Source organism: Amblyraja radiata, chromosome 2 (genome assembly GCF_010909765.2).
Source record: "Amblyraja radiata isolate CabotCenter1 chromosome 2, sAmbRad1.1.pri, whole genome shotgun sequence".
Taxonomy (NCBI): domain Eukaryota; kingdom Metazoa; phylum Chordata; class Chondrichthyes; order Rajiformes; family Rajidae; genus Amblyraja; species Amblyraja radiata.
In genome coordinates this window covers 69336711-69360283 of record NC_045957.1, presented here as the reverse complement: position 1 = coordinate 69360283, position 23573 = coordinate 69336711, and the positions used below count along the sequence as shown (strand labels likewise).

The following is a 23573-nucleotide window of genomic DNA, read 5'->3' as shown; positions in this document are numbered from 1 at the left end:
TGAAGACGGGCCCATGGTGGGTGCCGGAGTTTGGACGAAGACGGGCCCTCGGTGAGTACCGGAGGTCGGAGAGAAGATGAAGAGGAGCAAGTGCCATTCGTTGTTATGACAAATGCAGAACGCGACAACTGAAAGCCACGGTATCTCTGGTAATGAAGCCTATCCTTGTCACACGACCCAACCCACACCCAAGTCAACACTGGACAAAATGAGGAAGTAACATATAGGGGAGGAACAGCAGCATCAGAAGCCTTCCATGGATTGTCACTGGGAAAACCAATTCATTAAAACTGACCAGAAGTAGCTGGTGCTAACGGCGATTGAAGATCAAGCTGGTCTCTTTGCAGTGTCATAGGATTCACCATAACGCCAAAGCCAGAAGAAAGATGTCAAACAGCCTGACCAGCTCAAAGAGGATTCTGCTGGCAAGATAGAATCTCTGTAAATTACGCATCTTTTTACCAATGAACAGAGCCCTCACCAATTCAACCGGTCAAAAGAAAGCGCATGCTAAGCAATAACAAATAAAGAAATTGTTATATTGGCATATTGGAGTTGATATCCATTACATCAATCGAATAGATATATTGTCTAATTATGTTATTATTAGTTATAGGAAAGTAGACTGATGCAATGTGGTTCAAGAAGCTGATGGTTGACGGGGAGATTCTGTTCTTGAACTTTGAAAGACCAGTCCTTGGGTTGCTGAGAGTCTTTTAAGAGGCACCATAAAGAGCTGCAATTTGTATTTTTAGTCTGGATGCCTTTTTACTTTATTTGCAGACATATGTAGCCTTCATGTGAAGTTCAGACCAGCATTTTATCTTCAGGCTGGGTAGAAAGCTTTTGGTATTTAGCCACAATGCAAAGTGAGGAATGGTGACCATGATAACTTGCGGGCTTGTTCTTGTGTGATGTGAACATAACATGTTGTATTGTACAGACCAGAAGGGGATGGAGATAGTCATTGGTGAAGTAGGTGTATTGATTAATTCATATGATAGTGGATGGATGCAATATCTCTCCATTAGCTATAATCTGCTTCTTTTCCAAGGTCTAATGATAAATCTGGCAGAAGGTTAAGAAGTTTATAATAATTTGAGGAACCAGAGATGTGGAACCTAATGGATCCTCGGAAGAAAGTTTTTCTAAATGATCCCTGCTTTCAACCCAATAATCTCTCCCTAGCTGCAGCACTTGCAAGAAAATAGATACTTGAATGTTAATTCCAACATTGCAGGATGTCCAAACTGCCAGGTGATGGAAGTGAAACATCACTTCACACCCCTTGCAAAGCTCGGGTTGCCAGAAGAAATGTGCAAGTAGGCTGGTCTCCACTGTGCAATACTATTAGATTCACCACATGGATTTGGCCAAAAGAAAGATGTCCAGGATCCTGACGTGCTCTGGGAGGACACTGCTGGCAAGATAGAAAAATCCCAGGATCACAAAAGAAGCACAATAAAGAACAACTATCATTGTTCTGAAGAAGGGTTTTAGCCCGAAATGTTGCCTATTTCCTTCGCTCCATAGATGCTGCTGCACCCGCTGAGTTTCTCCAGTACTTTTGTCTACGTTCGATTTTCCAGCATCTGCAGTTCCTTCTTAAACAACTATCATTTACTGATAATCCTGCAGTATCTTGGATATTAATTTGAGATTGATCTGTACTGAAAGATGTGACAGATCAGCAGTTGTAGAGCTACTGAGGATCAGTGACCTTAACCTGGCCCTGGAGGATGATATTCTACAAGGCGTCCAGGCTGAGAGTTGCTGTCCTGCCTGAGGAGATCCAGTGCATCTGTTACCTTCTCTCGCCCAGTCCAACATAAGGTATGTAAAAAGCTGCTGAAAAGAGTCTAATATTTTATTCCCGACAAACAGGGATTTTTTAAGAGTCAGTGATGTAATATTTCATTCCCATAATCTGCCATGTCCATTTAATTTGGATGTCCTGTTTCTCTATTTGTAGTGCTTAGTTTTGAAGCATGCATGTAGTTCAGACCAGTATTTGATCTTTTGGATCATGCCATAATTTATTAGTAATAGTATTGTGACAATGTAAGGCGCTGGAATAGGCATTTGAACCTTCTTCAATAAGTGGCAGAAGCTGGTTGATGCATCCCTGTGGCCGAACTCTGGGTTGGAGCTACGGAGCCCCCAAGAGTGGACCCGGCGATGATTGAATTTGGCCTGGTGGTTTGCGAGGAGGTCGGGTCAGCAGCGGCAAGAAGGTTGAGCCGGCGGTCGAAGTGGAGTAAGGGGTTGGCGGTGGGTGCCGGAGGTCGGACGCTTCGCCGAGAACAAAGGAGTATCTGGCGTAGGGGGACCGCCAAGAGGGAAAACCAAAGAAGACGTGCCGCGGAGAACGAAGGAGGACCCCGCGTGGGAGAACCGCCGAGAACTAAGGGGGACTGTCGACATCTGGTATCTCCAGACCTCAGCCAACTGCTGCCTCAACCAAGGGCGGAACGGTGGTGCAGCGTAGAGTTGGTGCCTTACAGCACCAGAGACCCGGGTTTGATCCTGACTACGGGTGCTCTCGATGGAATTTGTTCGTTCTCCCCGTGACCTGTGTCGGTTTTCTCTGAGATCTTTAGCTAAGTCCCACACTCAAGGCGTACAGGTTTGTAGGTTAATTAGGTAGGATAAAAATTATAAATTGCTCCTACTGTGCGTGATAGTGATAGTGTTAATGTGCGGGGGTCGCTGTACGGTATAGACTCGGTGAGCCGAAGGGCCTGTTTTTGCACTGTATCTCTAAACTAAACTAATTCACTGATTCTCTTGTGCCCTTGCCTCTGTCTCTGCATCCGATTTCACCAACGGATACGGAGGACCTCCACTCCCAGTAACCTTCCTCCTCAACCCTCCTTCTATGCTGTCTTGGACAAGCACAAGCCACCAGTCGTCTATGTAAGTATTAACATTTACATTCAATTACATTTTTTTTAAATTTAGATGCCTTTACTGTTGATTTTGTTTTTAAACTTTTTTCTTTATTGAAGATTGATGGACCCACGCTCTAAGATCTTGGCTATCATGGACCTTCTGTGGACCAACGAGCATAACCTGGCCAATCTGCACACTGACAGTTGCCGTCTTGCCCGATGAGATCCAGAGCATCTGCAATGTTCCCTCGCTCATTCCAACAAAGACTCTGGTAAGAGCAACCAAAAGGAGTAATTTATTCCTCACTGACAGTCTTTTAGAAATCACCAGAAAAAATGTATTCCTCAAGCCTGCCATTTACATTTATTTTGTCTGGATATCCTATTTCTTTATTTGTAGTGCTTCGTAACAAAAGATGCAAGGTTCGGGCTGGTGGTTGAGATTCAGGCTGGGTGTAGGTATCATACAACTGAACACAACATGGCTTGTGCGAAACAATTGTACACAAGCTGACATTTTCTTGAAGATCTCAATTACATAAATGCAAGTTGCAGGCATCAAAGGTCTTTATTTTTCAGCTGGCCCCAATCATTAAATGTCAAGAAACTGTACACGGTGGTTTAGAGCCACGGAAATCTGCAGATGCTGGAATCTTGATCAAAAAAACAAAATGTGTTGCTCAATGGGTCAGCCAACATTGTGGGTTGTGACCCATCTTCAGTCTGTTAGTCTAGCACTAGCAGGGGATATTAGAGGTACATTTGAACAGAAAATGGCAAATGTTGGAAATTAAAAAAACAAAATGTTGGAAAATTCAGCCCATCAGGAAACATAACTGAAGAGAGAAACATCATGATGAATGTTGATTAAAGAACAATCCGTAATATTTTGAGATGTCTTTCATGAAATCTGTTGCTTCAGTAGATTTGTGCTCAATGAACGCATCTTTAGGAACCAAACTGTTTTTTTAACTGGCTGCATCTGATATTTTATTTGAGCAAGACCAGACCAGAAATTCCTTCATTTTGTTCATCTTTTTGTTACTAGATGGTATCCTTCCATAGCAATAATCTTTTACGTTTATAATTGTGCACCAGCTAACAATACTTTCTAAAGTCATGCAGCACAGAAATAGGCCCGTTGGCCCAACTTAACCCTGTCAACCAAGATGACCCATCTAAACTAGTCTCATTACTTGCATTTGGTTCATATCCCTCTAAATCTTTTCTATCCATGTATTTTTGAACTATTGGTATTGTCCATCAAATACTTTCCCTGGCAGCTCGTTCTTTATACCATCCACTCTCTAGGTGGAAAAACATGCCCCTCAGTTCCCTATTACTTTTTCCCCTCTCACCTACAACCTATGGTTTAAAAGATATGTGGACAGGTACATGCATTGGAAATGTTTGGAGGGAAATGGGCTAAATGCAAGCAAATTGGACTAATTTAGATGGGGCATCTTGGTCATATTTTTTTCGAAGCTTATCAAGAGATTTTTTAATGTTATGCTGACAATGTTTGTTTAGGGTCTGAGGTCAAATAGGACTGGTCACGTGTGTGACCTCACACGGAAACATCTTTTTCATAACTCAGTTTTATCTTACAAACACTACATTTTAAAAGGCTAGAATGTTCATATCTTTAGCAGACGTGCATTATAGTTCTGTAGGTAGGAAAATAGCAATGAATAAGATTAATCTTACACTAATTTTTTTATGTATTACTTTATGTGATGCCATCTGATCACATGTGTGACATTTTTGGTTCACTTTCCAAAGAATGGCCCATAAACTATTCTATCTTTTACAGCTGGGTTCGATCCAGAGTATGAGGCACTGCCCTAACCATTAGAGATGGATGCCATGTTGAAATTAACCTCAAGTTTTCAGAAAGGAATGGATGGATCCTGCTTATTGCTCCCTCCAGTAAGATGGTGGTGGTATGCTTCATCCGCCAGATCACCACAACAGCAGTCTGCAGTACCATCGGGCAGCTCAATATGATGATGGTAGCCGGAATCACCAGTACAATGATCCAGACTTCCAATTTGTACATTGACATAATTGAAACCGTCTTATTGGGTTAAAGCACAGAATGGATTTAGATGAAGGAAATAATATGAGCCACTGAATTCCATCATCACCAAAAAAGCATACCATTGTTTCTACTTCCTCAGAAGACAAGGATATTTGACATTAATTTAAAGACTCTTACCAACTTCTGCAGTTGAACTGTAAAAAACATACTGCCGGGTTGTATCACAGCTTGGTTTGGGAACAGCTTTGTCCAAGACCACAAGAAATTGCAGAGTTGTGGATCACTCCAGCACACAGACCAGACTTCCCACCATTGACTACATCTACACTTCACTCCCTTAGGAAAATACCCAACATAATCAAAGACCTTTTCCACCCTTGTCATTTCCCCTTTTCCCTGTTTCCACCACAAAGTGGATATAAAAGCTTGAAAGACTCTGGAACAGCTTATTCCCGTTATTTGAATTCTGAACGGTTCTTCCAGAAGCTAGGATACATTACCTAATTTCCAACCAACATCATTGAGACCATTGGACTTTTTCTCAGAAATGATTATGCTACAATGTTGAGAAATTGTATGCTGCACTATGCATGTTTCTCCTCTCTCTACCTATTGTGCTTGTGTATGGCTTGATTGTATTTATGAACAGTATTACCTGATTTAATTGCATAGCATGCAAACAAAATCTTTTCACTGTATCTCAGTGTACACAACAATAAAGCAATTTAAACTTGTTTTGTGTGCCACAGTAGATGACTTCACATTGCCATATTATATTCCTTCTGTTATGTTCTGGCACACACACTCAGCTTGTTTCTATCCCTTTAAAACCTCTTTACATCCTTCTCACTGCTCAAACATTTCCCAAGTTTTGTATTATCAGTAAAATTGGAAATGTGATATTTGGCTTCCTCATCCAACTAGTTGAAGAAGACTGAATAATCAGGGTTCCTGTGTTACTCACCTATCTATTCCCAATCCTTGGTTTCTGCCTGTCAGCCAATTCTCAATAGCCAGCAGTATACTTCACTAATCACATACCTTCTGAAGTTCTAAATGTACCACTGCCTTTGTCCATTTAACCAACCATGTCCTCAAATATCTTCAAAAAAATGAACACCATGCACTTTTCTGGATTAAACTCCATTAACTATTGCTCAGACCATTTGCCCAACTGATTTAGATCCTCCTGTAATTTTTCATAACAATCTTCACTGTCTATGACACATTAGTGTCATCTGTAAACTCTCAGTCCCAAAAGGCCACTCCATTACAACTTGCCTTCATTTATTGCCTGCTTAATTAATCCATTGTGATCACTTTAGCAAGTCTACTGCTGCCTTGAAATTCCTTGGGAAAGCAGTCAACATTTGTACAGTTTCATTCCATAACTTGGAATCCAATTCAATTTGCGATTCATTTTCTAGTTCATCAGGCACCACCTCCACCTCCCAAAATATTTGAGGAGATTGGGCCATTGTTTTGTGATAAATGGGGAATATTTAGAATGTAGGCAAAGAATTCCACAGATTCACCACCCTCTGACTAAAGAAATTTCTCCTCATCTTCCTAAAAAATGTACATTAGCTTTTAGTTTAGTTTAGAGATACAGCGCGGAAACAGGCCCTTCGGCCCACCGGGTCTGTGCCGACCAGCGATCCCCGCACATTAACACTAGGGACAATTTTTATGTTTACCAAGCCAATTAACTTACAAACCTGCACGTCTTCGTAGTGTGGGAGGAAACTGAAGATCTCAGAGAAAACCCAGATGGTAGAATGATATGATTTAAAAAAATCCAGCTTTACCTTATTCAGGGCTGCATTCTATTCTCCAGTGTTGGCCCAGCTGTTCTCTTTCTCACACTCTGCTCCTCTTCAGAGAGGTGCCCTGCCTATGAGCAACTTTAGAGCAGAGATGTAAGTGGATGTGGGCTGCCTGGGCATGGTTTTACTGACAGCTTATCCTCCCATGCATTTTACTTATTTCAGAAGAAACCATTTGCATCAGACACAACCTTTACAACCATCATGCGTGGGAAGGAACTGCAGATGCCAGTTTAAACTGAAGATAGACACAAAAAGCTGGAGTAACTCAGCGGGTCAGACATCATCACTGGAGAAAAGGAATTACTGACGTTTCTAACGTTTCAGATCGAGACCCTACTTCAGACAGCCATCAGTTAGAGCATTGAGCACAGACTTTATTGTGTAGGAAAGAACTGCAGATGTTGGTTTAAATATCTAGGGAAATGCTCTGCCAGAGCCAGTACAAACACAATAGGCCGAATGGCCTCTTTCTCTCCAGCTACATTTCTTTGAATCTATATGTGTCCTTCATTTCCCTTTTAATCACCTCTTTCCCTTCCCCCTCCCACAGGGTAGCATGGTGGCGCAGTGGTAGAGTTGTTACCTTGCAGTGCCGAAGTCCTGGGTTAGATCCCGACTCCGGGTGTTGTCTGCACGGAGTTTGTGACCGCGTGGATTTTCTCTGAGATCTTCGTTTTTGGGATGTGGAAGGAAACTGAAGGAGGCCTACACGGTCACAAGGAGAACGTGCAAACTCCACATAGACAGCACACAAGGTCAGGATTGAACCTGGATCTTGTGCGCTGGTGAGATAGCACCTCTACCAGCCGAGCCACTGTGCCTCCCAATGATCTTAGCAACCCAGTAACCTGACCCAGCTCTACCCAGCCTCAACTCCATGTAAATCATTTTATTGGATTAGTCGAACACATTCTTAATTACCCTCCCATCTGCTACGGTATGGAAGAGCCACATCAATGATCCAAGTCTTCAATTGCCCTTGAAGTTTCTGCCTTTGTGATAAGCTGCTGATTATGAAAAGTGCCCCCATTGTTCCCGCTGCTTCTATTCTACCCTGTGTATTATGATCAAGTGATTAGTTACTTCTAATGGGAGAGGATGTATATGCAATAGTACTATTAGCTCTGCTTCCATGGCTACTCATAGGTATTTCTGATGTAAACACTTCACCTTGTTCAGTTAGCACAATTATAATCGCATTGATTTTCTTGATTGAATGGAATCAAGTAAATGGAATGAGAATGGATGTGGGAGGAGAGGTAAGTCTAAATATAATAATATAAACAGAAGTAACATTTAACTTCTCAAACTTTGTGCAAAACCATGTCTATGTCTTGGGTTCACCTTTCATCCAACAGCTGCCATTTCCCCCCCAAAAAATAAACTATATGCAGAAGAAAAAATATATACAAAACCAAAGACTGCAAAAACTCATGATCAGTGCCTATACATTGGATGGTGTCATAGAAACAAAGAAAATAGGTGCAGGAGTAGGCCATTCGGCCCTTCGAGTCAGCACCACCATTCAATACGATCATGGCTGATCATCCTAAATCAGTTCCCCATTGCTGCATTCTCCCCATCTCCCTTGATTCTGTACTTTGATTCTCTTCATTCATACTTTGTAGTGTTCACACCTATCGTTAAACAAAATACCCTTGTGGCCGTGAGGGGATATCACACCTTGTTGGAGGGGGGTTTCCACTAGACTCTGCCCCTCAATGTTCAGCAGCGGAAGGATCTTAGACAGTGCTTCTGGAGTGTCAACCATCATTCTTTTCCCCAAAATAAGCATTATTCAGAATAATAAAGATATATACACAACACAAGAACAGTGCAAAAACTCTTCTGATATTCTCAGTGTTTATACATTTATTAGTGTTCTATAGGAGTGTTCACAAATTATCCTTATTCCACGCACCCTTGCCACTCATGTGGCTCCCTTCCCTTGTTTGAGGGGTGTCTCCACCAGGTGCTGCCTGCCATCTTATTTAAAGAAGAAAAACACAAAATGCTGGAGTAACTCAGTGGACAGGCTCTCGAGAGAAGGAATGGGTGACGTTTTGGATCAAGACCCTTCTTCAGAGCTGCCATTTTATTTAACTTGTCCCACTTCTTCCTTAAAGTTTGACTGTTGCTGCTGCAGCCCCTTCCCCTGGGGTGTGTTCATAAGTGATAAGAGCAGAATTTGGCCATTCGGTCCATCATGCCTCGCGGGTTGACGGTCGATGAGAGCATGGAGGGCCGCCATGAGGGGAGGGAAGAACAATGGACAATGGGAGGGAGGGAGAACAAAGGACAATGGGGACCCGGTGTAGGGGAATCGCTGTGGTGGGGAGGAACAAAAGGAGGAGCCGGTGTACTTTGTAACTTTGCCAGCGTCATAGGTGGCTGCTATTTGTATAAATTGGGTATTCAAACAAAAGAATTTCACTACCTTGTCACATGTGACAATAAAGTGTTCCATTCCGTTCCAAGTCTACTCTGCCATTCAATTATGGCTGATCTATCTTTCCCATTTAACCCCATTCTCCTGCCTTCTTCTCATAACCCCTGACACCCTGACACCAGTTATGCCACAGGGGGTGGAAACCAAGACCCCTCGATGACACCATGGCCTTTTACACTGTTTCCAAATGTTTATGATGAACACAGCCATGAATGTTTAAACAGCTGCAAACAAGTTGAAAATAAATGGACGGCCCAATGGCCCAATTGGTAGGGTTGCTGCCAGTGCCTGGAATTCAGGTTCAATCCAGACTAAGGGTGCTGTCTGTACGGAGTTTGTACGTTCTCCCTGTGATCACATGAGTTTTATCCGGGTGCTCCAGTTTCCTCCCACATCCCAAACACGTGTAGGTTAATTCGCTTCTGTAAACTTTCCCTAGTGTGTAGGATAGAAATAGTGTATGGGTAGTACGAACTAGTGTGTGGTACAAATATTGGGGTAGACATTGCACTTTAATATTATCTGACAAAATGGGTGATCCAATAGGTAAGTTGTTTCGCCACACTTTTTGAAGCAGGAAGGTTGTGAAAAGGACTAGTGACTTGTTGCTGTGTCTATCAGGTGTGACTCAGGAGGGAGTGCCCTTGTTTGTGGGTTAAAAGACACAGGTTTACATCCGACTCCAGAAACTTGAGGTTGTACCGCACTGTCAGAGGAGCTGTTTCCTCATAAACAAGTTATAGAAAATTATAGTATATGGACAACCGCTTCAATGGGGCGAAAGGGGGTTAGGGGCCAGAAGTTTGGATATTAACACAAGGTCCTGTCTGACCTTGTGTGTAGGCATAATGGATCCCGTGGCATGAATGTCAGCAGACATTATCACCCATTACTGGGGCCAACATTTATCTTTCAATCCATACCACCAAATCTGATAGCTATTATCATATTGCTGTGAGCTTTCTGTGCACAAGGTACGTGTTTCCGAACAAACAGATGCAGAGGAATTTAACACTTCTGATAAGGTGAAACAGAATTACAAGCCCCTTTTCTATGTTCATGATGTATACTTATAAAGTCCATGTATATGTGTTAGGAGTTATGGGGAGTGGGGAGAAGGCAGGAGAATGGGGTTAAGGGGGAAAGATAGATCAGCCATGATTGAATGGTGGAGTAGACTTGATGGGCCGAATAGCCTAATTCTGCTCCTATCACATGGTGTGGCTGACAGACCAAAGGCAATGTATCCAAGTGTGCTGACAACAGGAAACTAAGTGAAAGAGGAGGTACAGAGGCTTCAAAAGGATACAGACAAGTTGAGTGAGTGGGTAGTAGCACTGCAGATGAGCTGTTGTGCGAAACAAAAACATCAGTAGGAAAAAAAAATAGAAGTGCTGTGTACTGTTTAAAGGAAACAGACACTGGTGTTTAAAGAGATCATAAGACATAGGAGCAGAATTAGGTCATTCGGGCCATTGAGTCTGCTCTATCAATGATTTGGCTAACCTAGGTGACTGCTCACTGAAAACTAACATGCAGGTGAGGCAGGCAGCTAGGAAGCCTAGTTAAATGTTAGCCTTTATTGTGAGAGTTGTATTATAAGAGTAAAGTTATTTTACTCCAACTATCTAAGGCTGTGGTGAAATCCCACCCTAGTTATTTCTTCTTCACCCCGTTCCCGAAGGGCAGAAGATACAGAAACTTGAAGGCTTGTACCACCAGACTCAGAAACAGCTTCTTCCCCTTTGTTATCAGACTTCTCAATGGTCCTAGCATAAGCTAGGGTTCAGTCCAAATTTTTCAATCCAGTTCATCAAAAGGCATTGGACTTTTTCCGTACAACTCTTACGGCTACAATGCTGAGAAACTATATTCTGCACTTTCTTTCTTGTCATTCAAACTTTTGTACTACTGTTTGGGTTGATTGTATTCATGTATAGTATTATCTGATTTGATTGGATAGCACACAAATGAAAGTTTATTGCTGTTCCTCGTTACACTCAATAATAATAACAATAATAGCAACAAAAAAAACCTAAATGTTGATATTTTCATCTAGAAAAATAATGGACGTTATTGGGAAAGTGCAATGAAGATTCACCAGTCCGGATCCTGACATGGCGGGTTTATAGTAAAAGAGGAGATGGAGTGAGCTAACCTTCTAATCTTCAGTATTTAGAAGGAGAGGTGACCTCATTGAAACATACAACATTTTTTACGGGTTATTAGGATGAATATGGGGAAATGATTTTCCTGAGAAGTTTAGAAATAGGGGTGACTGTCTTAGAATGAGGGGTAGGCCATTTAAGACTGAAATAAGGACAACTTTTAAGCAATGTTTATCTCACAGCATTTTCTGAGGAGTTGTGAATAGGGGTGGCACAGTGATGCAGCAGTAGAGTTGCTGCCTTACAGTGCTGGAGACCGGGTTTGATCTACGGGTGCTGTCTATGTGGAGTTTGTATACATTCTCCCTGTGACCATGCGGGTTTTCTTCAGGTAACCCACATTCCAAAGAGATGCAGGTTTGTAGGTTAATTGGCCTCTGTAAATTGTCACTAGTGTATAGAATAGAACTAGTGTGCAGATGATTGTGTTTGGCACAGAATTGCTGGGCCAAAGGGCCTGTTTCCACACTGTATCTCTGAACTAAACTAAACTAAGCTAAGGTGAACGTTATGTGATCATGCTGATGCATGGAAAATAACCGATGACGCAGCTGAAAATGTGTGGGCCAACGCAATTGTATCAAAAATGTTTAAACATGCAGAGAATGAAATAAAAAAATGTCTCAACACTGGAAAATAAAGGAAACCGATATGTGTCCCATGAATCTCTCCATGGTATCAAAGCAGAAAATGCTGGAAGAACTCAGCTGGTCAGGCCGCTATTGTGGAAAGAGAAGCAGTTAATATTTTAGGTGTGGGTCTCTTCCAGAATGGTCAATAAGTTGGGGTTCTGCCCAAGCATCTCAGACCTGAAATGTTGACTCTGCCAGACCTGCCGGTGTTGCCAGCACCAGAGATAGACTCAAAATGCTGGAGTAACTCATTGGGTCAGGCAGCATCTCTGGAGAGAAGGAATGGGTGGTGTTTCGGGTCGAGACTCTGCTTTAGACTGGGAGTCCTTCTCTCTTGATACGCTGCCTGTCCCGCTGAGTTACTCCAGCATTTTTGTATCTATCTGTCGGAAGGAACTGCAGATGCTGGTTTACACTGAAGATGGACACAAAATGCTGGAGTGAGTCAGCGGGACAGGCAGCATCTCGGGGTAGAAGGAATGGGCGACGTTTCGGGTCGAGACCCTTCTTCATAACTGAAGAAGGGTCTTGACCCGAAACGTCACCCATTCCTTCCCACACGTCCCTCTGAGTTACTCCAGTATTTTGTGTCTATCTGCAGTTCCTTCCAACACACGGGTGTTTCAAGCACTTTCCGTTTTGTTAACACTGAGAAGGGTCCATGAGGCACATGCATAGAACTTTCGTAGTGGCCGATCTGGCTCAGTCCATATAACTGACGGGGCTGGTCAGAGGGCTCCTCTTAACAATGCCTCACTGTGATGGTCTTCCCCACAAGCCCTCACTCAGCACCCCTCCTTGGGGACCCTGTGGTTCTGAGATCACTGCTCGGGAATCTCTTAGATTAAATGCTCAGACCATCCATCTGCTGTGATCCTGAGCCCCGGCAGTGGGGAGTTGAATGTGTGGGAGGTTGCAGTAAATGGCTGCTACAGCAGTTATATTTTTCCCAAACTCATCGGAGATCTTACATTATTCACTGGAGCCTTGTGGTCCCCGCAGCCTATAATTTGATGCCATTAATTTGTTCTTCTAAGCAGGTTAGCCTCAGCTCTGGTTGTGTCCTGGAGTGTCTGCCTTTTGTCTGCGTGTTTTCCCAGGCTGCTAAACTAACTGTGCTTTTCATTATCGGGCTGGCATGCTTGAATATAATTGAAATCAGGAGAGGGTTGGGGAGGGGAGGGCGGGTTGGTGGGAGACGGAAATCACGTGTGGTGAAGCCGTGTTCAGAGCTCCCCTCTGGACTCTGGTTTTACCATAGTATTTTCTTTGTATGTCGTGGCATACAAAGAACCCTCTCCTGGGATCTTCAGCTGAACGACTCATGTCACAGCGAACCCACTCCACACTGCCTATGGCCAAGCAACTACTAGAACCACAAGTTTGTGCACCATCGGCGATCCAATTCCAGCTCCAACACTGCCACGACATACAAAGAAAATACTATGGTAAAACCAGCTCTCCGCTTCAACCAGCTCTCCGCTTCAACCGCTTAAAAAGGGACAGGTTGTCCGCTTACGGTCACTCAGAGGCTATGACCGCCTCGGAGTCATTCTGGGATCAAGCCAAACCAGTTGATTGGAAAATTCACTGGCTATACCTGAACTGTGCATAACCCATCTCGTTTTATGTGCTCTTATATGCACACACTTTATACTGGTGTTTTACAATATATACTCCACTAACCACTCAATATATGCTTTGCTTCTTTAAGAGGAAGGATGTAGATTAACTCTTATTAATCCATGCCATTTATAATCTCCACTACACATATATGCATGCCACCCATTACATGGTATTATGGTACTGCACTAACTGTTATGGTACTACACTGAAAGCCATGCCCCACTGTACGAGTTCATTCAACAGTTCTCCCCGAGTTTGCCCTGATTCGAACTCGTAGATTTACTGTAATGGCCGCTCGTAAGTACTCGGGGCTCTCGTGGACATTTTTAAACATGTTGAAAAATCTTCACGAGTCTTCCCGAGCTTGCCTGCCATTAGAGAGTCTTTCCGAGTATCTGCAGCTAGCGTTATGAGGCGCTAAGAGACGTCCCCGAGATCCGACGTACCCGCTACGTTCATTCTACGTGCTTACCACCAGTTTGATTTTTTTTTAAACTGTGGAAAGCACTTGAATGAACTCGTACAGTGGGACAGGGCTTTAACAAGGACAGTCGGCTCTCAGAAGCCATGCCGAGCTGGGAATGCATGGCTGGCAGTTTGAATGTTCTGTGTTACTTATGAAATAAAGACTAATGTTTCACCATGTACATTGTCGTGGATCATTCACAAACAAGTTTGAGAGCCACAGGAAAGAAGGATCTCCTGTGGTGTTCTGAGCTGCATTTTGGACTTTTCAGGAGAAGCAACAGGACTTTTCACTCAATAAAAAAAGAGAAAATGCAGGAAATACTCAACAGGTCAGGCTGCATCTGTGGGAAGAGAAACAGAGTAAACTTTTCATGTTAAAAATTCTTTGTCAGAACTAGGAAGTAGACAAAAGAAGACAGATAGTGCTGAAGACAGAAGAAGCTTGTTAAGTCCCTGTCCCGCTTTCCCGAGTTACTCATGAACTCTCCCGAGTTTTCCCCTTGATTCGAACTCGGGGAATGTTGGTAGCGAGTCCATAGGAGGCCATAGGAGTCCGTAGATGTTTCGTAGCGGCTCGTAATGCCAGCCGTAGGAACTCAGGGCATCAGGTAAGTCGGGCCGTTTTTTTCAACATGTTTAAAAATGTCCACGAGTTAAAAAAATTGCCCCGAGTACCTACGAGCGGCTATTACCGTAATTCTCCGAGTTCGAATCAAGGGGAAAACTTGGGAGAGTTTGTGAGTGAATCGGGAAAGTGGGACAGGTTCTTGACAGGGTAAAACCAAGGTGACCTAGAGGATAAGGTGAAAACAAGGTTATTTAGTCATTGACTGAATGGGAACAGAAAGAGTGGGAACATTGACGAAAGAACATAGATAAATGAAAGTGATAGTTGCAAAATACAGGGAGGGTGGGGATATCCTCCACTCCCAGAATGTGAGAATAAAAGGAAAATCAAAAAAAGGGGCAAGCAAACAAGATGAGCCAATTTGAGAAGGAGAAGGTTAAATCGGAAGTGTCAGTGATGCAATTGAACAAAGGGGACTATGAAGGCATGAGAGAGGAGCTGGCCAAGGTAGGCTGGAAAGGGATACCAGCAGGAATGACGGTGGAACAGCAATGGCAGGAATTTCTGTGCATAATCCGGAAGATGCAGGATCATTTCATTCCAAAAAGGAAGAAAGATTCTAAGGGGAGTAGGAGGCATCCGTGGCTGACCAGAGAAGTTAGGGATAGAATAAAACTAAAAGAAAAGATGTATAACACAGCAAAGAGTAGCCGGAAGCCAGAGGATTGGGAAACGTTCATTGGACAACAGAAGGAAACAAAACGGGCAACACGGGCTGAAAAGATGAAGTACGAAGGGGAAGCTGGCCAGGAATATAAAAAAGGACAGTAAAAGCTTCTTTATATATGTTAAGGGAAAAAGAGTAGCAACGTCAAATGTGGGTCCCTTGAAGGCAGACACGGGTGAAATTATTATGGATAAAAAGGAAATGGCAGAAGAGTTGAACAGGTACTTCGGATCTGTCTTCACTAAGGAAGACACAAACAATCTCCCAGATGTACTGGAGGACAGAGGATCTAAGCGGGTAGAGCAACTGAAATAAATTTTCATTAGGCGAGAAATAGTATTGAGTAGGCTAATGGGACTGAAGGATGATAAATTTCCAGGGCCAGATGATCTGCATCCCAGGGTCCTCAGGGATGTGGCTCTAGAAATAGTGGACACATTGGTGATCATTTTCCAATGTTCAATAGATTCAGGATCAGTTCCAGTGGATTGGAGGATAGCTAATGTTATCCCACTTTTGAAGAAAATAGCAAGAGAGAAAACGGGGAATTACAGAGCAGTTAGTCTGACTTTGGTGGTGGGAAAGATGCTGGAGTCAATTATTAAAGAGGTAATAATGGGGCATTTGGATAGCAGTAAAAGGATTAGTCCATGTCAACATGGATTTATGAAAGGGAAATCATGTTTGACTAATCTTCTGGAATTTCTTGAGTATGTGACAAGTAAAATGGATGAAGGAGAGGCAGTGGATCTAGTATATCTAGACTTTCAGAAAGACTTTGATAAGGTCCCGCACGGGAGACTGGTGACTAAAATTAGAGCACATGGTATTGGGGGTAGGGTGTTGACATGGATAGAAAATTGGTTGGCAGACAGGAAACAAATAGTAGGAGTGAACGGGTCCTTTTCAGAATGTCAGGCAGTGGCGAGTGGAGTGCCGCAAGGCTCGGTGTTGAGGCCGCAACTGTTTTCCATATATATGAGTGATTTGGAAGAGGGAATTAGGAGCAATACTAGCAAGTTTGCGGATGACACAATACTGGGTGGCAGTGCGAACTGTGAAGAGGATGTTAGGAGGTTGCAGGGTGACCTGGACAGGTTGAGTGAGTGGGCAGATGCGTGGCAGATGCAGTATAATATAGATAAATGTGAGGTTATCCACTTTGGCGTCAAAAACAAGGGGGCAGATTGTTATCTGAATGGGGTTAGGTTAGGTAAGGGGGAGGTGTAGCGAGACCTGGGTGTCCTTGTACACCAGTCACTGAATGTTGGCGTGCAGGTACAGCAGGCAGTGAAGTAAGCTAATGGAATGGTGGCCTTCATAACAAGAGGATTTCAGTATAGTAGTAAAGAGGTTCTTCTGCAGTTGTATAGGGCTCTGGTGAGACCACATCTGGAGTATTGTGTACAGTTTTGGTCTCCTAATTTGAGGAAGGACATCCTTGTGATTGAGGCAATGCAGCATAGGTTCACGAGATGATCCCTAGGATAGCGGGACTGTCATATGAGGAAAGATTGAAAAGACTAGGCTTGTAGTCACTGGAGTTTAGAAGGATGAGGGGATCTTATAGAACCATATAAAATTCTAGAAGGACTGGACAAGCTAGATGCAAGAAAAATGTTCCCAATGTTGGGCGAGTCCAGAACCAGGGGAGGCCATTTAAGACTGTGGTGAGAAAAAACGTTTTCACCCTGCCACAGAGAGCAGTTGAGGCCAAATCACTGGATGGATTTAAGAGAGAGTTAGATACAGCGCTTGGGGCTAGTGGAATCAAGGGATATGAGGAGAAGGCAGGCACAGGTTATTGATTGGGGACGATCAGCCATGATCACAATGAATGGTGGTGCTGGCTCGAAAGGCTGAATGGCCTCCTCCTGCACCTATTTTCTATGTATCTATGTAATATCATGGATGGATCACTGATCCAGAAATCAACTTAATTGAAATTGTAGAATTCAATATTAATTTCTGACTGCAATATTAATTAAAGACTGCAATGTGCCCAGACGGAAGATGATACACTGTTCCTAAAGCTTGTGTTGGTCTTAATTATAGCAGTGCAGGGGGCCAAAAGGGTCTTGACCCGAAATGTCACCCTTTCCTTCCCTCCAGAGATGCTGCCTCCCGCTGAGTTACTCCAGTTCTTTGTGTCTAGCCACAGTCCAATAGGTCAGTGTGAGAGTGAGATGGAGAATTAAAGTAGCAGGCAATCGGAAGTTACGACTGAACGCAAAGGCTCAGCAACCAATCATTTAATCTGCATTTGGGTTCTCCATTGTAGAGGAGTCCATGTTGTGAACACTGTATGCTGTACATTAGATTGAAAGAAGTACAAGTGCATTGCTTGTTCACCTTGAAAGACTCCATTCTTCTTAGCCTTTTTCATACATCAAAGTTACCTGCTAGTATTCAGACTCTCATTGATCCAAGCATTCTCACATCAATTTTACTTGTCTCATTTTTAAATCACTGTGACCATTCTGTTTGCAGTACCAACTTCATCCATAACGGTGGGCAAGGAAGAGAAACAGAAAAAAACCAGTAAACACAGAATATGAGTCACTAGGAAGCCAATATTATGTTATTCTTCCCACCGCTCTTGCCATTTTAGGGAATGTATGAGGAACTATGAAGTGTAGATGGCTAGTGAAGCAAGATTCCTGCACCATGCACATTGCCATCATTCCTCAATCACTGTATTCCCAAAATCAATGTGGCTTCCTTCTATTGAAATTTCAGGTTGTCCTTTATGCTTGTCAACCCATATGATCCCAAAGATCATCAAATTAACACAAAGTGGTATTATTGTGAAAACAATTATGGACAGCATTGAGGGAAGGAGCTGGTTCAACAGGAAGGTCCTGAGGTGCATTTGCTTGAGTCAAAGTGTACACCTTTGCTTTGTGAGGCCAGAATTGGCTGAAAACAGATAGGAACCGAAGTGATCACAAAGTGAATTATCTTGTGAACGGAACTCACAATGGGACTGGATTAAATGCTGAATGAAAGTGAGAGTAACGTTTTGTCGGAGTCAGCTTCAGGATGTAGAGGTAAACAATTTTGCAAAGATTCATGATTTATTGGGCTGAATCATGTTTACTTCAACAAGTGACTCCAAAGAGGATTGCCAGTGATCTACCCATTAATGCACTAATTTTTGCACAATGTGGAAGGCAGAGATTAGCTGAAGCCAGTTGGAGGACATCTCACCCTCTGCTCCTCTGCTAGACACAGCAGTGAATTCATGGATGGAACTGTGGCGGGCACATTGGCATTCGAAAGGCTCAATGCATTGATTGAAAAGGAAAGTGCAGACCAGTGATTTTTTTAATGTACGTTTTATATTCATATCTAGTCTTTTGCTATTTTTCCATTTTTTAATTTAAATTTTATTATTATCGAGTTATTTCAAAATGATTGGTTGAATGGTTCTCATATGTCTTTGATAATCAAACTTTAAAAAAATAGTTCCAAGATCTTTGACAGCAGTAAGGTATCAAAAGTGCATTAGGGTGCTCTGGGATGTGAGCTCAATATGCATTAACGGGGCCCTTGTTGCTGCTGGAGACCCACTCTATCCCTGGAACAGTTGCAACAGCCAAGCATTGAGTTTGATCAGTGCCATAGGACTGTGGAGAAAGTACTTGAGGGTGAGTGAGCAGTGGAGCACTGGAGTATAGTAATGGGCATGATTCAACACAATCTCCATTCGGTTAATCTATCAAAAAAAAGTTCTGTTGTTGGGCTGAGTTAGCATTATTTACAGAGATTTGTCATTCTTGCTGTACATACTTGTGAATATTCGTAGTCTTTGCTGGAATGTTAATAATGATAATTCAATTCTTCAGGCTCGTACCTGCTGCGTGACCCCTTGGAGTAGAGGTGGTGAGTTATTGTTTGTACTCATCCTAGATGTCACGCATCAGCTTGGTGCTGGGATGAGCCTATCACCCAGCTGCTGACATTCCCCTTGATAATAGTTTACCAGCTTATTTTGCATTGGAAAGCACTTCTGTAGGCAGTCATGGGCCGACGAAGGGTCTCGACCCGAAACATCGCCCATTCCTTCTCTCCATAGATGCTGCCTCACCCGCTGAGTTACTCCAGCATTTTGTGTCTACCTCTAGATCATACAGTTGGTGCGTGGATTCTACAAATTATGTTCATGATAGATATCCTAAATTAAACATGACATCTTGCTTTCTCTTGGACAGGCAAAACCCTCCCCATAACTCAGCATGGATTTATGAAAGGTAAATCATGTCTGACGAATCTTATAGAATTTTTCGAGGATGTAACTAGTAGAGTGGATAATGGAGAACCAGTGGATGTGTTATACCTGGACTTTCAGAAAGCTTTCGACAAGGTCCCACATAAGAGATTAGTATGCAAACTTAAAGCATACGGTATTGGGGGTTCAGTATTGATGTGGATAGAGAACTGGCTGGCAGACAGGAAGCAAAGAGTAGGAGTTAACGGATCCTTTTCAGAATGGCAGGCAGTGACTAGTGGGGTACCACAAGGCTCAATGCTGGGACCCCAGCTATTTACAATATATATTAATGATTTGGACGAGGGAATTGAATGCAACATCTCCACGTTTGCGGATGACACGAAGCTGGGGGGCAGTGTTAGCTGTGAGGAGGATGCTAGGAGGCTGCAAGATGACTTGGATAGGCTGGGTGAGTGGGCAAATTCTTGGCAGATGCAGTATAATGTGGATAAATGTGAGATTATCCACTTTGGTGGCCAAAACAGGAAAGTAGACTATTATCTGAATGGTGGCCGATTAGGAAAAGGGGAGATGCAATGAGACCTGGGTGTCATAGTACACCAGTCATTGAAAGTAGGCATGCAGGTGCAGCAGGCAGTGAAGAAAGCGATTAGTATGTTAGCATTCATAGCAAAAGGATGTGAGTATAGGAGCAGGGAGGTTCTACTGCAGTTGTACAGGGTCTTGGTGAGACCACACCTGGAGTATTGCGTACAGTTTTGGTCTCCTAATCTGAGGAGACATTCTTTATGACATTCTTGACATAGAGGGAGTACAGAGAAGGTTCACCAGACTGATTCCTGGGATGTCAGGACTTTCATATGAAGAAAGACTGGATAGACTCGGCTTGTACACGCTAGAATTTAGAAGATTGAGGGGGGATCTTATAGAAACTTACAAAATTCTTAAGCGGTTGGACAGGCTAGATGCAGGAAGATTGTTCCCGATGTTGGGGAAGTCCAGAACAAGGGGTCACAGTTTAAGGATAAAGGGGATAAAGGGGAAATCTTTTAGGACTGAGATGAGAAAAACATTTTTTACACAGAGAGTGGTAAATCTCTGGAATTCTCTGCCACAGAAGGTAGTTGAGGCCAGTTCATTGGCTATATATAAGAGGGAGTTAGATGTGGCCCTTGTGGCTAAAGGGATCAGTGGGTATGGAGAGAAAGCAGGTACAGGATACTGAGTTGGATGATCAGCCATGATCATATTGAATGGCGGTACAGGCTCGAAGGGCCGAATGGCCTACTCCTGCACCTATTTTCTATGTTTCTATGATAGATGATTGCCGCAGTCATGGACCCCGCACGTTATAAATTTCCTTTTGCCTGGATTTGTGGACCTCGTCTTCAGCTGCATGACTGCTATGTGATCAGGCAGATAGTAAATACTGCAAACGTTCAAAGGTTCAAATTTATTTGTCACATGCTCCATAAGGTGCAGTGAAATGAATTTACCATGTAGCGTTACAATTAAAAAAGAACATAATACACAACATAATTCAACATAGACATCCACCGCAGCATTCTTCACTGTGGTGGAAGGCAATACAGTTCAGACCGTCCTCCTCCTCCCTTGTTCACCCGTGGTCGGGGCCCTGACACTCCAGAGTCGCCGTTACAGACGGCCTGATGTTCAAGCCCTCTGGTTGGAATGCCGACGTCGGGACAGGTCGCGCACAGCCTGGAGCTCGCAAATCGGCTAACTCCTTACCGAAGACCACGGCTTCAAGATGCTGTAGGCTGCAGGCCGGTGGGTGGAGCTCTTCTCCGCCGACCCCCGGTGAGGGATCGCCCGCTTCACGATGGAAGGTCCGCTCCACGCCTGCCGCCAGAAGGTCCACAGACCGAGGCTCCAAGATGTTGTAGGCCGCAGGCCAGCGGCTGGAGCGCTTCTCCAATGACCCCCAGCAAGGGGTCGCCCCACTCCGCGATGTTAAAATCCCAGCTGCATTGCCACTGAAGCTCTGGGCCCGACTCCAGGAAAGGCCGCACCAATCCAGCTGTAAGGCCACGAGGAGGGGGGTGAAGAAGCGCCAAGGAAGAAAGTCGCATCTCCGTCGAGGTAGGTGCCAGAAAAACGGTTTCCCCTTATTCCACCCACTCCACCCCCCCACACAAGACATACAGAGAAACACTAAAACATACTTTTGGACATCTTAAAAAACCCAAAAAAAGTCAATCTGAAAGCAGGAAGAGCTTCCAACAAGAAGGGAACCTAAATTCCGCACATTGTGCTCACCTGGGGATTGTCTGCCTGTTCTATCCCTGCTGTTCTTAGTGTTCTAACCTCCTGCAACAACATACCTGCTTGACAGCATCATGGACCAAGACCTTCAAGGAACTTTGCATTGCTATTAATGGACCTCTGATGTCTCACTAACTTTCTACTCTTTAGATGTGTCCATCAAGATCTCATGATATTGTAATTTTTCTTTTCTAATGGATTCTTTTCAAGACAATACAATAGGATTAAGAACACCTTCATTGAGAATGTTAAACATGCCATTATACAGAATAGTTGAACTGATTAGCAAGTGCAATTGAGGTAAAGTTATACAGGTATATGAGAGAAATATGAAAAATGAATAACAGTGTACGTTCTAACAAAGGATCTTGTCCCTGAAATGTTAACGTTCTCACTTTTCCCAGATGCTGCCTGACCTGCTGAGTGTTTCAGCATTTTCTGCTTTCTCATCAATAGTGATAGCTGAATTAAGGTGTGACAAGGCTCATGGGATCCATAAACACTGACATAGACCAGTTAGACCAAATAGCCCATGGTGGTGCTGTAAAGTTTGACATCAGGGAAAATGAACCGACAGGTTCTGCCTATTATACGGTGTCAGATTCTCTAAGTCTTGCTTTTCATGAAAAGGTGCCAGCTCGGCTGATAACAGTGTGGAAAATTCAGTCACAGATTTGGACATTTCCTGTGACATTATTTCCTGTGTTTTATTTGCTGTAATTTATGATGTGAACAATCCAACAACATGAGACAACTAATGTATTGTGGCTGTTGACTGGCAAATTATCCTACATAATGTATTTTGTTCGTGCCTGTTGCTGAGCTATGTGCTGCATAAGCAATAATTTCAAAGTATGCAGGAAAGTACTGTAAATCTTAATTGGGCTAGATTGCAGCTGGTACTGTATCTATAGTGCAATATTTCTTTTTAAAATAATCAAATGGTAAAAGACTTAATTGAATTGTAAATTTAAATTTAATTGCAACAGAGCTATGGAATAATCATTATATTCTATGCTTCATATTAGATTCCTGCAGATTTAGACTGACTCATTACCATGTACCTTATCGGGACTGCTATATCCTATTTAATTGGGTTGTGCCAATTGCCCTCAACAGCAGCACAGTGACTGCCCGTGCAAAAAAAATATTTCAGGAAATAGTGTTATTTGTTAAATTATGAAATTTGGCAGTCTTTCTTCAGAGGAATGCATTTCCATTGTAAGCCATTAAATGTAGTGTTAAACATTCATTTACTGCAATATGTTGTTCCATAATGTTTGATGATGTTTCATGTCCGATGAAGAAATTCTGAGGTTTAGTTTGGAAAACATTCCCCCAAAGCTATGCGTGAGAGTTCAGGCAGAGACAGAGGAGTTGATACTGAAGCCCAACTGCTGAAATCACCATTCAGTCAATTTATACTAGGACTGAGAACATGGCGGTAATGTACTTGGACTTGCTAATCCTGCAACCTATAGGAATATCTGGCTCCACATCTATTTTAGATTTAAATCCATGTTTTTCACGTGTTTAAGAAATGGTTTTGGTTGTCTCACTGGCTGTTAGTAAGTGAGTTCTCTGCAATGGGTAGGCTCCAAGATGTCACGTCTAGCAGCAAAAATAATGCCAATATATTTGTCCTTAATGTCTT

General features: G+C 43.0%; 1 long non-coding RNA gene across 1 annotated transcript; it reads left to right on the top strand.

The window, feature by feature from the left end:
- The first annotated feature begins 2666 nt into the window (after window positions 1-2666).
- LOC116984390 lies at window positions 2667-5227 on the top strand. Its single transcript, XR_004415006.1, has 3 exons — window positions 2667-2916; window positions 3009-3163; window positions 4705-5227. It is a non-coding gene; the product is annotated as an uncharacterized LOC116984390 (long non-coding RNA).
- Window positions 5228-23573: the final 18346 nt, after the last annotated feature.